Source organism: Pollicipes pollicipes, unplaced genomic scaffold, assembly GCF_011947565.3.
Source record: "Pollicipes pollicipes isolate AB1234 unplaced genomic scaffold, Ppol_2.1 Scaffold_6052;HRSCAF=7182_pilon_pilon_pilon, whole genome shotgun sequence".
Classification (NCBI taxonomy): Eukaryota; Metazoa; Arthropoda; class Thecostraca; order Pollicipedomorpha; family Pollicipedidae; genus Pollicipes; species Pollicipes pollicipes.
This window is the reverse complement of record NW_023596805.1, coordinates 23,309,356-23,317,066: the sequence shown is the minus strand read 5'-3', so window position 1 is coordinate 23,317,066 and position 7,711 is coordinate 23,309,356.

Sequence of the window (7,711 nt, the reverse complement as noted above, 5' to 3'; positions counted from 1 at the left end):
CGAAATATGAACGGATCTATATCTCCACTTTTCTGTTGTTTTCTTTTGTCAAAGAATAAGGCTATTTATGCTGTCTGTCTTATCTAGAGCCAACCAAGATGACTCCAAGCAGTATGAGCATGCAAAAAGCAAGACTGAGGCTTCATTTGCCCGGATCTATATGACGACTTTCCAATCCTTTGTATGTACATAAAAGCAGACCTTTTGTCCTCCAACTTGGCCATCTCAAGTCCAAAAGTAGTAGGCACTCCAAACGAACCCTGTCATCAATTTTACAAAGAAGCACTGCCATATACACTGGAAAATGGGCAGCATGTCACATGGACACATGTCTTCTTGGAGAGAATTCACAGAACACTGCCCACAGCCACCACAACAATATTTTCAACTCCATTAATAGCAGTGGGTGCCTGAACAAGGGTCAAATATGTTTGCCTGCGTCCAGTAACCAGGCTTAGAGTTTAACTGCATATGGCTCTTTTAATGTCGGACTTATACTCAAAATGCATTCAATGCGGGCGTACGCAGCAGAATCCCAACCGGCTTTGGCATCGTGAGGCCCGGTCATGCCACGTGGCAGGTAACAGGAGGTAAGCGAAGAATTCGGTGAGTGACGAGTGCACCACAAATGACCTCACGTCTTGCCCTGGACAGCTGATGACTCATTTAAACGTGACTAGCACATACAAAGTCATCCGTATGCCACGTAATGGTTATCGTGTGGATCCGAGCTCCATGAACAGCTGACGACATAAACTTGTTTTTGTAAACCACCGTTTGCCGATTTCGTCCTTCGATGCGTTCTTTTTGAAGCTGTGTTATGACGGCTGGGATGGCTAACTAGTTACATAAATTACAGATAGAGTTAAGTTACAGTTATATAAATCACAGGTAAGGTCTGACCTGCAGAAGACTAAATTGGCTTACTGTTGTGGGTTTCGCAGATATATCTTGGAATTTCGATACAGGACCTTTCTTTCTTTCAAATTAATCCAGACCATGAGTGGCATTTGCTGTTTGAACATGTCCTGTGTAGACGCGTTCATCAGATGTGTCTAGAAACCATCGAGCGTTTGCATGTGACCTGTGTTGTTTGCGACCAGTCATCTACTAGATAAATGGTATACAAAATCCAGGAGTGTACTTTTACAAAATATGCTTCCGGTCGCTGAGCAGAGATATATGCCTTAACTTGTTTCGTTGTTGGGGACTGGAGGTGGAACCCATGAAATGAAAATAGAAACGTACGATAGTGTTTCGCGGGTTTTCTGTTGTTACCAACAATAATTACCTACTCACGATGTATTTTGTTTATAACCTATTTGTGGCCACGATCACAGCTTCCTCGCGATCCAGACGCGCCTGTTGGCGGTCTGGGCTGTGGACTGGTGCTGCTTCGTCATCCCCCCCCCCCCCACCCCCTGCTCACTGCTCGTCGGCCGCAGCCAACTCAGGTCACTCCACCGTGAATGGTTCACTCGGACGCGCTGCTCTCGTTTGTGAATCGCTGGTAGCACGTTTCTCGCAATGGTGGTTATGACCATTAGCTAATTGCTTGGTCGGAAAGCGAGGCCTAACGTTGTCCACCGATTTCGGCGACCGCTGTCTGCCGATGTCTACCGTTAATGCCTATCGGTGTCAACCGTTGATGTCTGCCGATGTGTACCGATGTATACCAATGTGTGCCGATTTGCGCCACTGTGTACCGATGTGTACCGGTATCTACTGTTGATATCTACCGATGTCAGCAAGGTGCGAAGTCGTAGCCCGGTAGTCGAAGCTTAGGTCAAAACCTATGACCCTGATTTTCCTATAGCGCCTAAGAATAATTCGACGTCATCGCCATCAAAGTATCTTATCATCATCACCATCATCGTTATCATCATCTTTATGATGATCATAGCTGTCATTATCATTATTGATTTGGTTGTTGCTGCTGTTGTTGACGCCCAACGCCCAGCGCGGCGGTCTAGCTACCTCGGCCTGTATGGCCAACACAGCACACGCCGTCTCGAGCCAAGAGCGGGGCTGGCGCATCGCGTGCCACAGCCGCCCCGACAGCCAGTGCCCCTGATGAGGCCTTCCGTGCTGGGAGCCGCCTCCGCGCTGAATGTGCTGGGTGCGCCCCCCCCCCCCCCCTCCCCCCTTCTGGAGCCTTCTGAGCGAGGCGTTGGCTCAGACCGCTGCAGCTGTGCTGTCCCTGGAGGCGCGCCTGTGTGAAGTCCACGTCCGGCGCGAGGCCAGATGTTGATGGTTCGCTTGGCTGGAGGTTCCTGGGTCGCAGACGGTGACAACGACATCTCGTGCCTTGACTAGTGAAGAGCGTGCAAAGACGGGGTCGTGACGTTCCCGAGGCGAGGTCGGTTGCGCAGCGGCGGCAGAGTCATGATGCACGGGAGCATTCTGCCCGGCGGCAGCGCAACGGACGGAACTTGGATTAAGCTCTCCCGGGCGGCTGGCACATTGACTGTCCTGGGAAGCGGACGAGGGATGTCAGATGCCGCTAGCGATCGTGCCGTAGAGGCCCGAGAGGGCCCAGCAGGGACCCATCGGTATCATTTGACGTCCAGCTCAGCACCAAAGCCTCCATTAAGCCATTCATCAGCGGGGTTGAAAAATGGGACGTGCCCTCAGTTTAACTGAGCCCAATTTGTTCGACTCCGTGACCGTGTGCTTTCCGTTGCAGTTGGGTTGACTGGGAACGCTCACCGATGGGGCACGTCATGTGTCTACAAATGAATGAGGGCACTCACAGATGGGGCACGTCATGCGCCTACGGGTGACTGGGGGCACCCACGGGTGGGCCACGTCATGCGTCTACAGATTAAGGGCGCACTCGCCAATAGGACACGTCATGCGTCTATGGGTGACTGGAAGCACTCACACATGGGCCACGTCGTGAGTCAAAGGATGAATGAGGGCACTCACAAATGGGGCACGTCATGCGCCTACGAGTGACTGAGGACACTCACAGATGGGCCGCATCATACGTCTACACCAGTGAATGTCATAGCCAGTAACATTTCAAAGAACACCCCCTACCTGGCACGCGGAAGCATTAACCAAACTCTGGCCCAGGCGCAGGAAATTGGACACAAATCAAAGGTGAAGGGTACGGTTGAGCGAGGTGTGTGATTCACAAACATAAAACAATGAACAACACTGTGGAGAATGAATAAAAAATACAGCGATATTTCCCTCAGTTAAGTCGTAGTCAAATGAGCTCAACTAACTGGGGATCGCGCGATCGGGCTGAGTACACTCAGCATTTCGAATAGCTTTTGGAGAACGGATTCAGAATAAACAGTTGACTGTGAGTCGAAGTTGGAATCGATCCCAGCCAAGCGGAGTCAAGGGCAAGTCTGCTCATTATTTTTGTTTTTGCACGTGACCAGCAGCGCATTGCGCCCGACATCCCTTCTCGGAACATAAGCTGCTGCTGCGTTTGAAAAGAAAACTTGACCAACCAGCGACAAACAGTTTCCACATGGTTAAAAGTGGGAGATATGGTAGCCCTGACTGTACTTTCAAAGGCCACTAGACCCATGATATCCAAAGCTATGAGCATGGTAGTTTGGTGTGACTGGTACGAGCTGCGTTTCGATCCTGCAGTGCTCATAGGGGGCAAATTGTTCGCGATCAAATCAAACAAGTACGCAAAACAATAAGCCAAAAAGAGTCTTGCGTGTTGGTCTCTTCAGACATCAGGCGTACGATGGGACTTTGATATCAAGTTGGCTGACGGTGTTTTATACTAGTCGGCAGAATGCCAGATTTGAAGTGGCATTTATGTAAACGAACGCGTCTGTTGTTCACCGGCGAACAATTGTTACAAATTCTACTAATGTCATCTCCAGAGTCTCGCAAATGCCCAGCGCACAGCTTCGCCCCCACACCTAGCTCTTTCCACGAAACTTCAACCGAAAGACATCGCTGTTCTTAGGCCAAGCCTCGGAGAAATTAGCGGTGGACAGACCACCGAGCCGCCTGGCTAGCCCACTACAACTACATCGACTAAGCCGTCCAAAGCAAAGGCCGCCGACCGACTAAAAATACAGCCGCAGACTGAAGGGGTGTGGGTGGGAGTACGACGTCGTCAGCCATGCCAGCTTAGTCTCCAAACCGCAGAGGCGCAGCTGTTCTCAGACCGTTCCCGGTACATTCTCATGGCGTCGGCTGTCGGACGTGGTCGTACCAGGTGGCTCAGACGGTTTGCGACACGTGCTGGACAGGGCTCGAGTGAAATTACACCGCTTGGCTGCATCGCGACGGAGAATGGCAGGCCCTGTTGGGAACCAGTTTAAAGGTAAGTCGCATCCATAGCGTCGGAACCGGTCCATCAGCCTTCTAGCAAAGCCATTGCATGGATGACCCTGGGCTTGTGACATGGCTTGTGATGCAATACCATCAACGATAGCAGACTTAATGTAAGCACAGATACGAGGAGGGCTTGCCGGAACCCTGCTATTTTGTCCATTTTGTCGGGATTTCGGATCGCACCCACACAGCTCTAACATCCAATCACGGGCGTAATTCCACAAAATGACTCGGAAGGACTGAACAGTGAAGAATGACCCAGCCTACCCACAAAATGTGCCAATAAATAGGTTTTTCCCCAAATTTGGTCCTCGACCTTCCCAAAGCTGGGGGGGGGGGGGGGAGGGGCTGAAGTGCTCCCCCCAGCTGAAAAGGAAATTACAGCCCTGCATCCAATGATACAATCGACGCAGTACCGTAATCCAAGTCGCAAAGCTCAACCATCGAACGCTTGTGCAACGCACACGCTCACAGACATATTGATTCAAGGGCCATGTGTGCGTGCTCTTTATATCAGGTCACTGTGGCGACTGCACGGACCGCCGACAGCGTGACCTGTCATATGACCAGTGTTCCAGGCACGTGTCAAGACAGGCCGGCCGTCCGGCTCCGCGTGGCAGTCTGAAACATCGGCCGGGCTACACTGGCCCGTCTTGGTCTCGGTTACGACTCGACTTTGTTGCTTGTTTGCTGGCTCGTTTTGGTCTTGGTGACGGCCCGGTTTGGATGCTTGGTTACTGGCTCATCTTCATCTCGGTTACGGATCGAATTGGTTGCTTGGTTACTAGCCCGTCTTGGTCTTGGTTGCGACCCGACTTGGATGCTCAGTTACTGGCCCATTTTGGTCTTCATGGCCCGACTTGGTTACTTGGTTACTGGCCCGTCTTGGTCTTAGTAAAGGCTCGACTTGGTTACTTGGTCACCGTCTTTGGTTACGTCTTGGTTATGTCGCGCTCTTAGTGGAGGCAAGGCCTTCACAAGTTGGGCAAACGCGCAGGTATCTACACGGGATGGGAAAAATTTGGGAACACTTTGGGAGGCGTTCAAGTATGCGTAGGTACGCATGTGCAGTGATGATTCAAAGAATGTCTGGTAGATACTTCAACGGATGTCAGGCGAAATCGATGGCCGCTGTCTGACACGCTTATCTGCATTCAGGTGCCTTGAGCTTATCGCAGACAAAATGTCAAAATTAGGCGCAAGGCTTTATTATTGTACTCTATGGATTAAAATTACAACCTAAGAAGGTGGTCCATAGGTGGCCGCGGGGTGAGGTGTAACTGGCGGGTGGGGCTGTACCATACACAGCCACTCCTTCATCCTCCTTCTTCCTCAATCCACGCTCCTCACAACACCCCGCTTGTCCGGGCAGGCTGCATGCGCCAGCCACGAGCGGGCCGAAGGGGCCCCTGGTGGGGTCCCCATCCAAGCACCAAGCGCACACCCCGCAGAGAGGTCTACACGCGGGCAGAGCCTCGGCGGTTGGATCTCCGGGCGTCACGTTATCTAGTCACCTCACGTTACCCGCCTCACATTATCAGTTATATGTGGTCTCATAGCCCTGATATGATCCATACTGGTTGAAAGTTCTCTTACAAAAAAATCAAAATAGAGTGCACACGGATGTGGCTCAGCTTCCGCACCAACCATAGCGGACCAATTAAGCACAGAATATCCTACCGCCACCACCTTTATCGCGGGCTTGACGTTGCTTGCATAGGCATGTACGCTGACCGGGTGTATTTTACACATTATTCCTAGAACCGGGATTTCATTTGTTTGTAATGACCTTTGGGCTGAATTAGATTCGAGTGCGTCGATTAATTTTCATAAGAGGCCGTGCTCTGGCCGAATCCTTGCAGCTTAGCAATGCTGTATCGTCCTAAATGGTTAGGAAAGGTGAGCCTTATGGAAATGTTTTGCATTTGTATGGGCTTTGAACAAAGACAGCAGTGTTAAGGATAATTCAGTGCAGTTCACAGTGACACCCTTTTTAGATTCTAATATCCCTTGTTTCTGAGTCCGACGTACGCAAATTCTTACAGAATATTTCGTTCAGGTGATTTCCAGGTCACCATGCATGACGTCATAGAAACGCCATGCGAATGTTGCCACTTCATTGGCCATGTAGTGCCCAAGGTCAGTGCAAATATGACCGTTGAATCATTTGTGTCTAGTATGCGTTGGCACGATTTCTGATATTATCAGGCTTCAGTTGGCTCTTGACTGATGTACCCCGCTTAGCACAGAAGTAAAAAACCTTACACTTGTCTCCCACAAAACATAGATGGTCTCACATGTCCCCTTCGCTCTCGCTCTCATTCGTCGTTTTTTTCCAAAAAAGAAGGGGTAAACTGAAATTAAAGCAAATGCCATGATAAACGACAAAGATAGGTTACGCATATTTGCGTCACAACATATCATAAACCCCCAAAACTCGTTAACAGTGAATATAAGCAACCCGAAAACGCAAGAGCAATGACGACAAATATTTCTGCTGGCAAGACAAGCTGAGTGAACGAACACAAACTGGACGCTAAACAAAGCAGATGAAACCGAAGAAACATTGTTTATAATCCGCCGGAACTCTGACGTTAAAATCGATCGCCTGAGCGTCCTCGATTATTCGTGCGTTTTTCGAGCCCGCTATAATTTTCCCGTGGAAGATGTCGCTCCGTGATGCGGACCGTCACCAGCGGACCGTCACGTGATGGCCAGCCTGAGTGATTAGTGAACCTGAGCTCCTTGCCGGCTCCGCAAATTTCCAAACTCGTAATGGCTGAGACGTCTCGCCGGCTTCGCTGCGACGATCACTGGGAGTCTAGGTGGCCAGTTGGTCGCTTTTGGTTGGCACGGCTGACGATGCATGGCGAACCGTATAACGTTGGTTATAACCTGGTTTATATTTATATAACCTGGTTTAGCCAGGCTTCTTAGTGGTGTACCATTCACCAGGGTGGGGGAGGCTTGACCCAACCACATGCTTATCTCAAGAGCGGCCGGGCTGAAGGCAACTTTCCGAACGGTACTTGATAGTGCCGTGATGTGCTGTCTCAGAGCACACGACGAACGTAAGGTGGCCCCCGCCGCCCGTCATAGCGCCACCGAGGCAGAATTGAGCTCCGCCGCTGAGCCGGTCCGGGACCTGCTGCGCACGGGCAATAGGCGCTCCACTCATTGCTGTAGATGAATGTTTCTTATTTGGTGCAGTTCTTCGCCACAACCTAATAAAAATGTCGCATGCTAGGGCCAAAGATTTTGAGCGTACTTTTATCAACATTTTTGTTATTTGACATGCCAAGATTTCAACGCGCGCGTTGACGTTGAAATATCGAAACAACACAACCACAAGGCATTTGAACGGCGAACTAATTATCTCATATTTTCCATGTAC